Genomic DNA, 11,720 nt, shown 5'->3' on the forward strand with positions numbered 1-11,720 from the left:
TTAACAATAATTACTTAGCTATATTTTAACGATCGCGCGTAGCGCGGGCTAATTCACTAGTGATGTTAAAAGAGCTGCATAATAATTTGATGTTGTTAGATTTTCAATATTAAAAAATAAAATAATATAGAAGTAATTTAATAAACTTCACATTGTATTATTAGTTTTTTAATATGCATATTTTAGTTAAGCTGACACTTATTAAAGGGACAGAGGGGATATGAACTATGCAGAGATTTTTTTTTTTTTTTTTTTTGAAATATTAGTTACCTGCTGTGTGATTTAAAATATTAGGTACATATCTCTTCTTTTTATGTATTTGCAAAAAAATGAAGCTTATAAATGATTGATATTTTAATAATTATTTTATTTATTATTACTATATTTTGAAAAAGAAAAAGAAAGAGAAATCACTTCTTTTATTGTAGCAAAATTATGACATCTGATCCATATATATGTTTTGCTTTGTTTAGAGACGCAAAGGCCATATTTATTTTTGTCACGCCACAAATCAGGGTCGTGCGGGCACCTACCCAATCCCACCTAATAAGCGAACTCTTTTCCCAAAAACAACACAAATTAAGGTGAAGAATAAACAACACAACACGAACCCATTTTCCATTATCAATAAATCGAAGTGATACAAGAATACTTATACAACCATTTTCCAAAATCGAATCTAGACTAGTATAAGAGCTTCTAAGGTACAGCTGGAATAAATAAAATACAATGGAGCACAACCTCTGTTATGGAATAGGATTAACAGAAGTCTTCAAGAAAGTCTCGGAGAATCCTCGGAAGCTACTAATCCACGAACTCAACTTGTAACAACTCTACACCCTCAAAAAGGTGTAGCAAGAGTAGTATCAATACAACACTCGTACTGGTAATATCATAGGCCGACAATGATTAGAAGATCACAATAACAATAGCAAACAACAGATAGGTATGGTAGGCAATAACTCAGTCAATCTACAAAATCCATACAGGGAAGGGGTTCTACCATAAAGATACAATACAACATCAAGCCTAGGTATGAACTTCTACTCCACAATCCACTAACCATACAGTACAAGTCAAGATTCACCCGAAAACTACCTAAGCCTTCAATAGAAATAACCATACCAAGACCAATTAAAGAACAAGTTCACACCTACTGCTCAAGATATGACTACCCTCAAAGGTATTCTTTTCCACCTCAATTAACATGATAAATAGTCCAACTTGCACTACAAGAATATATAACATTTAACTCAGGGTTCAATTCTCAAGTACGGGGTCGAACAATACCACCAAACATAATCCAGGAATAGCATCACAAGTACAGAAATACCAAGTCTGAATCCAACAAGTATGAATACGTGAATATGAATGCAAATGCAATGCAATGATACACACACGCTCTAGGCGAAAAAACCTTCACGTCTCGATAGTCATGACCTATGGGGACCCATGAAGTCCATGTACCTGTTGCGGCATATAGCTGTCACGACCCAATTTGGCTAAGTCATGCAGGCACTTACCTTTCCCACCTGGGTAAGCGAACCCTCAACCCAACGATAATAAAAACGTAATAAATAACTAAATAAGCGGACGAGAATAAATCACGTAAGTCTTACAATAATAAAATAGAAAAAGTGCGGAAATACACCCAGGGTCTGGTCTAATCCATACAAGAGCATCTAGCTAGAAATATACAAGTCTGGAAATATAATAATACATCAAATCTGTAATATAATAATACATCAAATCTGTATCTGAATGGAAAGTAAGACATAAATAAGAGGAGTCTTCAAGGTAGCGAACGTCTCGTGCGCACCCTGTAAACTCCAAGCTATACTGATAGCGACTATCACCTACTGGAGACGAAAGCAGATCCAACCTGGAACTCTGCATTCATAAAGAATGCAGCAAGTGCAGGTCAATACAAAACCACAGTACTGGTAGGTATCATAGGCCGACTAGATATAACAAACATAATTCAGACAATAAAGTAAGATAAGCAGATAAATCAACAAGTATAAGTCAACCACAAATAGATCCAAGTACACGTCATCACCTAGGTGGAAGCATCTAAACCCAAGTGTGCCAAGTCTCAATATATCCAATCTGAACCCAACAACACAATAAATCACCAGATCATCACAATATAAGCCATAATGAAATGCAATGCAATAATGTATGAATGCAAATGTAATGCAATGTTGTGTACATATGTACTCCGGACGGAAGTATCGATGTCCCGGTAGCACAATCCATGGGGGACCCGCGAAGTCCATGTACCTCACTCAATCCACGATTTTGGGACAACTATCGGATATCGGACTCTTACATCACTCCACTCAATCCACGATTTCGTGACAACTATCGGATATCGGACTTCTCACATCACTCTCATGCAATCTGAGCCCAGTTCATCATAGTGTTTCCTCAAGTATCAACAATGTATCAACGGTATATCATGAGAGATGAGAATGCGTGCAATGTATGAATCAACATCAATAACCAGATCAATATCAGAAGTACCAAGCATGAGTACACCAACCATATCATAAAAGACTATACAAGTCATATAGAATATTATCCTCGTATCAACGTCAACAAGTGAGGTACCACAATATCACGAAAAATATATATCAATAGTCTCCAATATCTACCATTACCACGCGACATCAAGCGAATAAGAATAGAGAAATCAAGTCACAACACAAACGGGTGGCTAGCCCCAATCACACAACAGGGACCAACCTAAGACAATATATCCAACCCAACTTCATACCCAAAGGTTTACATGCTTTCTCCAACAATATCATCTAGATATACGCTTCGCTACGCGAAGTCTCACCAAAGGTAAGCCGTAACCTACCTGGATTGCCGGACAACAATACACCAACAATCATTTCTTAGCCTTGCCCTTCGCTGAGCCTCAAGATCAAGAAAGTCTAGGCATATTTGAAATCAAGATTAGAAATCATGAAGATCGATACCTATATTGCTATCATTCGAATTAGGTCAAGACCGAACCTAGAATTTGAGGAGACGGGGCCCACAAGGGCAAAACGGGAAATTCGGGGGTAAATTATCCTATTAAACACTAGGTGAATAAAACCCATCAACTAATTGCTAAATTAACTCAAGAATTCATCCAATTTCGAAGCCCAAGCAAAACTACCAATTTTGGGTGTAAACCCTAACACTTGGATTCTATAATTCAACACTAATAATGGAAGGTATATGATTAACAATCTTAGATACATCATAATCTAGCATAAACCCAATCAATTTCATCATTTAAAATCCTAGATAGAAAATCCATCAAACCCACTTTTAATCTTTCATTACTAAGGAACTAACAAGCAAAAGGGATTCTAAGATGATTAGAAATAATGAATTAGCAAGAAGATTAGAAAGACTTACCTCGAAGAATCTTCTCCAAGAATAGTTCCCAAAAGCTCAATTTTCGGAATGGAAATAAATAAGGGACTTAAGGCATTTAACACTTCATTTAATGAACTAAATGCCCGTCACCCGCTTCTGCGACACTGTTATCGCTCTAGCGGTGCCGCCCCAGCGGTCATGCCAAAAGGCACAGACCACTTCAGCGGTACCGCTGCCGCGGTGCTGGTGCAGCCAAAGTGGGCACCAAACACCAGAAACTTTCCCAAGTTTCACACTTCAACTCGAATTTTCGACTAATTCCTGAGGCCATCTGCTCACAAACCACATACACAAACACACATAAAAACACGATACGAACACGCTCGTGGCCTCAGAATTTCCATTGGAGGTCTCGTTGACCGAGTCAATCCCCGATACCACAATTCCAACTTTCCAACCCAAGTCCCAAAATGCATCCGAGTGCATTAGGAACCGAACCAGATATACACATAAGTTCTAAAAGACCATCCGAACCTCTCGGAGTCGACGGATTTCCGAAAAAGGTTCATCAATCTAAAAGCCAACTTTGAGTTAACTCTTTTTCGCTTTAAGCCCAAATTTCACAAAAAGTCGCCCGAATCAAATCTAGACACCTCGAGAAGCGTGTCAATGGTCTCCTTAGGTCAAAAATGTGCTACCCAAGCTCAGCAAAGGGGCGGAAGTGCGGGAAAGACTATAACGACCAAACGGGTCGTTACATCAGATACCAATTAAAGCATCGCTCGTTCTCAAGCGAAGAAGAAGAAAAAGAGCGGAAAGTACTTGAATCAACGAACAACTAGGGATATCGGCTACGTATGTCGGACTCAATCTCCCAAGTAGCCTCCTCAACAGGACGGTTCTTCCATTTTCATAGAAGCAATCTCCTTCGACCTCAACTTTTAAACCTGTCTACCCAAGATCGCAATAGGCTCATCCTTGTAGGTCAAATTCTCATCAAGCAATATCGAATCCCAATGAACGATACAAGTACCGTCGGCATGGTACTTCTTCAGCATAGAAACATGAAAAATCGGAAGAACTCCCGTTAAACCTGGCGACAAGGCTAACTCATAAGCAACATCGCCCACACGGTCAACAATCTCAAATGGACCAATATACCTAGGGCTCAACTTGCCCCTCTTCCCAAACCTCATAACACCCTTCATAGGTGAAATCTTCAATAGAACCTGGTCACCAACAACAAACTCTAAATCTCGGACCTTCCAGTCCGCATACATCTTCTGTCGACTCTGAGCTGCCAAAAGCTTAGCCTGGATAACTCTCACTCTATCAAGGGACTCTCTCAACAGATCTGTACCCCAAGGTCGAACCTCGAACCCATCAAAATAGCCAACCAGAGATCTACAGCTCCTACCATATAAAGCCTTAAAGGCGCCATGCCAATACTCGAATGATAACTGTTGTTGTACGCAAACTCTGCAAATGGTAAGTGTTGATCCCAATGACTGCCAAAATCAATAACACAGGCTATTAACATGTCCTCGAGCACCTGAATGGTCCGCTTGGACTGGCCATCAGTCTAGGGGTAAAAAGCTGTACTGAAATCCAATCAGGCACCCAACTCCTCATGAAAAACCCTCCAGAATCGGGAAGTGAAGATAGTGCCCCAATAAGATACGACAGAAATAAGAACCCCATGCAACCTCATAATATCCCGAATGTATAACTTGGCTAACTTCTTCCCGATATAAGAAACCTGAATCAGAACAAAGTGAGCGGACTTAGTCAACCGATCAACTATCACCCAAATCGAATCAAACTTACCCAGGGTCTTCGGGAGACCCACAACAAAATCCATGGCAATCCTCTCCCACTTCCACTCGGGAATAGGCATCCGCTGAAGTACACCGCCGGGTCGCTAGTGCTCATACTTCACTTGCTGACAGTTCCCACACTTAGCTACGAAATAAACTATATCCCTCTTCATCCGATGCCACCAATAGTACTGCCTCAAATTACGACACATCTTAGTCGCCCCCGGATGAAACTATGAGCCTCAGATAAGATCAACTGAATCAAATCACCAACATAAGGAACGCACACACGTCCCTTAATCCTCAAAATGCCCTCGGAATCAATCACGACCTCCTTGGCCTCACCCTTCAAAAATATCTATCTCGAATCTTGCTCAGTTGAGCATCCTCAAACTGATGAGTCCTGATCTGATCCAATAAAGATAACATCGCCTCTACACAAGCCAAAACCCTGCCTGGGGCTGAAATATCAAGGCGAACGAAACTGTTGGCTAGAGTTTGAACCTCTATGGCCAACGGACGCTTAGAAACAATCAAAAGAGCTAAACTCCCCATACTCACTACTTTGCGACTCAAGGCATCAGCTACAACATTGGCTTTCCCGGGATGATAAAAATAGAGATGTCATAGTCCTTCAGGAGCTCCATCTATCGGTGTTGCCTGGAGTTAAGATCTCTATGGGTAAACACATGTTGAAGGCTACGGTGATCGGTGAAAACCTCACAATGGACACCGTACAAATAGTGCCTCCAAATCTTCAAAGCAAAGACCACGGCCAACAACTCCAAATCATGGGTAGGGTAATTCTTCTTATGAATCTTCAACTGACGGGAGACATAAGCTATCACTCTACCTTCCCACATCAACACAACACCCAAAACCATACGGGATATATCACAATAGACAGCGAAATCCTTACCCTCCACGGGCAATGCTAAGATCGGGGCTGATGTCAAAAGAAGCTTGAACTTTTGAAAGCTCTCCTCACGATCATCGGGCCACTGGAAGGGAACATTTTTCTGAGTCAATCTGGTCAAAGACGAAACAATAGTAGCAAAACCCTTCACAAAGTGGCGGTAGCAGCTGGCCAAACCCACAAAACTACGAACCTCTGTAACAGTAGTGGGCCTCGCCCAACCCCTCACAGCCTTAATCTTCTGTGGGTCAACTATAATCCCATCCTTAGACACAACATGGCCCAAGAATGCTATAGACTCCAACCAAAACTCACACTTCGAAAAGCTAGCAAACAAGCTATGCTTCTTCAATAGCCCAAGAATAGTACGAAGATGGTTCTCATGCTCCTCTCTACTCTTGGAATACACCAAGATTTCATCAACAAACACAATCACGAAGAAGTCAAGGAATGTCCTAAAGACGCCATTCATCAAAGTCATAAATGAAGTTGGGGCATTGGTAAGGCCAAAAGACATCACCAAAAACTCATAGTGTCCATATCTTGTCCGAAAGGATGTCTTCGAAATATCCTTAGCCCTGATCCTCAACTGGTGGTAGCCTGAATGCAAATTAATCTTCGAAAATACTGAAGCGCCCTGAAACTAGTCAAATAAGTTATCGATACGAGGCATAGGACACTTATTCCGAATAGTAACCTTGTTCAGCGGCGTTAATCAATGCACATCCTCGTGGTTCCATTTTTCTTCATCACAAATAACACAAGAGCACCCCCAAGGGGAGACACTCGGTCTAATGAACCCCTTGCTCAATAAATCCTGTAATTACTTCTTAAGCTTTCTCAACTCGGCAGATGCCCTCCGATATGATCGAATAGAAATAGGGCGAGTGGACGGATCCAAATCAATACAGAAGTCAATGTCACGATCGGGTGGCATACCTGGCGGATCAGACGGGAATACCTCGGCGAACTCGCTCACAATAGGAATGGACTAAAAGGGTGGAGATGCAATTGTCGTGTCACGCACATGAGCCAGATAAGCTAAACACCCTTTGTTGACTAACTTCTTCACCTGAAGGAAGTAAATGATCTTCTTCGGAGCGGGGCTTGGAGTACCCCTCCACTCAAGTCTAGGAATGCCTAGCATGGCTAAGGTAATTATCTTGGCGTGACAGTCCAAGATCGCGTGATAAGGAAAAAGCCAGGACATACCCCAGATAATATCAAAGTCCACCATATCAAGAATCATCAAATCTACCCAAGTGTCATACTCCATAATAAGTAACCAAACATAACTGATAAACTCGATACACGACAAAAGAATCTCCAACCAGAGTAGATACATGAACAGGTATATCTATGCTATCACAAGGCAAATCCCAACCAACGGCATGATATGCAGACACATACGAATAAGTGGATCCAGGATCAAATAAACACAGATACTGCTCTATGACAGACAGAAATGGTACCTGAAATCACAACATCTGAGGCCTCTGCCTAGGGCTTACTCAAAAATAATTAACAATGGGCCCCACCAGTCCAGTATGAGATCCCCCTCTCGCACTCTGGGACCCATCTCTAATTGTCTAGGATCCACCTCTAGAACCCTGAGAACCACCGCGGCCTGATTGAGCACCGCCTCTCTGAGAAACACCACATCGAGCACTAGATGATGTTGGATTCCTTAGTGGCTGATAATCCCGCTTGGATCGAGGACATCTCCTAGCAACATGCCTAATCTCTCCACAATAATAATAGGTCAGAGAGGTCGGAGGCTGATAAACTAAAGCTGATGACCCGGATGAAACAACTTTATCTACCGATCGACAAAATGAACTCTAAGGAGCTTTCTGCCTGGGTGGCTCACTGGAGAAAGCCTGCAAAGCTAAATGCACAGGGTAGCCGAAATATGGCTAATACGGCCTAGAAGACTGATCGGCGCCCCTCGAACTAGAACCACCATAACTCCCAATCTGACGCTGCCTCTTCTCACCACCACCTCTAAATGCACGGGCCTTAGCGGCCTCAACCAAAGAAGCATGCTCAATGATGGACTGGAAGGAAGCCCCCATAGCCTCCATCTGAAGGCAAGGAATCTGAAGTGAACCGACTAGCCTACCAATAAAATGCCTAATCCTGTCAGGCTCGGTGAGGATCAAAGAAGTCGAATAACGGGCCAGATATAGATAGCGGGTCATATAGGCCTCTACAGATATACCCCTCTGCTGAAGATGCAGAAACTCCTCCCTACGCGCCTCTCTCAAAGACCAGGACACATATTTCTCAAGGAAGGCCCGGTAGAACTGAGTCTAAGTCAGGGGAGGGGAACAGGTCTGCAAGTAACAAAATACCTCCACCAAGTCTTCGCATTGCCGCGAACCTGGTAGGACACATAGTCAATTCCATGGGTCTCCATGATCCCCATCCTATGCAATAACTCATACATATCTAAGATAAACTCATAAGCATCTTCTACTGTAGTACCCGAAAACCTCGATGGCTCCAGCTTCCTAAACCTCCCAACAAGATCCTGATCAGACACGGTCATAACATCGCCCTCCATGGGCCTAAGATCATCACCCGGGGCTAGCACCGCATTAATACGAGGAGCCGTAGCTGCAGCGGGGTTTGCTACTCGAGTAGGTCTCTACTTAGGGGTCAGCGCCCCAACTCTGGTCTGTGAACCTCCGCTAGGAGTAGTAACACCAGCGACAGCCTGCTAGGAATCTATATGGAGTAAGACCCTGGCCATAGTATCCTGCATAGTTTGGTCAGAAGTAATCTCAAGCTTTGTTTGTGCTAGGCCACACCATTCTCTGTGGCCTGGTCCCGATCTTGCTGGTCCTCAGGCTCTGGAGACGGAGATCTCTCGCGCCGCTGTCCTAACGCAGGAGCTCTGCCCCTGGTTGAGGCAGCCCCGAGGCCTCTAACTCTGCCACATCCTCGGGCTATCACTCACCCTCTGGTGCCAACCGCAGGTGGGGGCTCTGGAACCTGACCTCGGGCTATAGTAGCTCAATTCCTCACCATCTGTGAGAGAAGAGATAAGAGTCAGGTACCAATTAGAATAAAGTAGCACGAAAGAATGAAAGAAAGTGAGATTTCCTAAATGTCCCATAGCCTCTCATAGATAAGTACGGAGCTCATCGCACCAATCCACGAGACTCTATTAGACACGCTCTGGTATTATAGACCGAGTAACCTGCGGCTGTGATACCAACTTATCACGATCCAATTTGGCTAAGTCGTGCAGACACTTACCTTTCCCATCTCGGTAAGTTAACCCTCAACTTATCGATGATAAAAACGTAAATGAATAACTAAATAAGCGGAAGAGAATAAATCACGTGAGTCTGATGAAAGTAAAATAGAAAAAATGCGGAAATAAGGAAATACACCCAGGGTCTGGTCTAATCCATATAAAAGCATCTAGCTAGAAATATAATAATACATCAAATCTGCCAATGTCTTAGAATGGAAAGTAAGACATAAATAAGAGAAGTCTTCAAGGCAGCGAACGTCTCTTGCTCACCCTGTAAACTCTAAGTTGTACTGATAGCGACTATCAGCCATGGGAGACGGAAGCAGATCCAACCTGAAACTCTGCATTCATAAAAGAATGCAGCAAGTGCAGGTCAGTACGAAACCACAGTACTGGTAGGTATCATAGGCCGACTAGGTATAGCTAACATAATTCAGACAATCAAGTAAGATAAGAAGATAAATCAACAAGTGTAAGTCAACCACAAACAGATCTAAGTACACGTCATCACCTAGGTGAAATCATCTAAACCCAAGTGTGTCAAGTCTCAATATATCCAATCCGAACCTAACAACACAATAAATCACCAGATCATCACAATATAAGCCATAATGCAATGTAATGCAATAATGTATGAATGCAAATGCAATGCTATGTACACATATACTCTGGACGGAAGTATCGACGTCTCAGTAGCATAACCCATGGAGGACCCGCGAAGTCTATGTACCTCACTCAATCCACGATTTCGGGACAACCATCGGATATCGGACTCTTACATCACTCCACTCAATCCACGATTTCGGGACAACTATCGGATATCGGACTTCTCACATCACTCTCATGTAAACTGAGCCTAGCTCATCATAGTGTTTCCTCAAGTATCAACAATGTATCAACGGTATATCATGAGAGATGATAATGCATGCAATGTATGAATCAACATCCATAATCAGATCAATATCAGAAGTACCAAGCATGAGTGCACCAACCATATCATGAAAGACTATACAAGTCATATAGAATACTATCCTCGTATCAACGTTAACAATTGAAATACCACAATATCATTAATAAGATATATCAATAGTCTCCAATATCTACCATTACCACACCACATCAAGCCAATAACAATAGAGAAATCAAGTCACAATACAACGGGGTGGCTAGCCCCAATCACACAACAGGGCCCAACCTATGACAATATCCAACCCAACTTCATACTCGAAGGTTAACATGCTTTCTCCAACAATATCATCTAAATATATGCTTCGCTACATGAAATCTCTCCAAAGGTAAGTCGTAACCTACCTGGATGGCCGAACAACAATACACCAATAATCACTTCTTAACCTTGCCCTTCCGATGAGCCTCAAAATCAAGAAAGTCTAGGCACACTTGAAATCAAGATTAGAAATCATGAAGATCGATACCTATATTGCTATCATTCGAATTAGGTCAAAACCAACCCCAGAATATTGGAAAACGGTGCCCACAAGGGCAAAACGGGAAATTCGGGGGTAAATTATCCAATTAAATACTAGGTGATCAAAACCCATCAACTAAGTACTAAATTAACTAAAGGATTCATCCAATTTTGAAACCCACGCAAAACCCCCAATTTTGGGTATAAACCCTAACACTTAGATTCAAGAATTCAACACTAATAATGGAAGGTATATGATTAACAACCTTAGATACATCATAATCTAGCATAAACCCAATCAATTTAATCATTTAAAATCCTAGATAGAAAATCCATCAAACCCATTTTTAATCTTACATTACTAATGAACTAACAAGGAAAATGGATTCTAAGATGATTAGGAATAATGAATTAGCAAGGAGATTAGAAGGACTTACCTCGAAGAATCTTCTCCAAGAATCCTCTAGAATAGTTCCCAAGAGCTCAATTTTCGGAATGGAAATAAATGAGGGACTTAAGGCATTTAAAAGTTTATTTAATGAACTAATTTCACGTCACCCGCTTTCGCGACACTATTACAGCTCTAGTGGTGCCGCCCCAGCGGTCCTATGACCGCTACAGCTGTCATGCCAAAAAGTACAGATCGCTTCAGCGGCAGGGTGACCGCTTCAGCAGTACCGCTGCCGCGGTGCTTGTGCCGCCAAAATGGGCACCTGACACCAGAAACTTTCCCAAGTTTCACACTTCAACTCAAATTTCCGACTAATTCCCGAGGCCATCTGCTCACAAATCACATACACACATACACAAAAACACGATACGAACGTGCTCGTGGCCTCATAATTTCTAACGGAGGTCTCGTTGACTAAGTCATCCACCGATACCACAATTCTAACTTTCCAACCCAACTCCCAAAAT

This window comes from Lycium barbarum, chromosome 9 (genome assembly GCF_019175385.1).
Source record: "Lycium barbarum isolate Lr01 chromosome 9, ASM1917538v2, whole genome shotgun sequence".
Lineage (NCBI taxonomy): Eukaryota > Viridiplantae > Streptophyta > Magnoliopsida > Solanales > Solanaceae > Lycium > Lycium barbarum.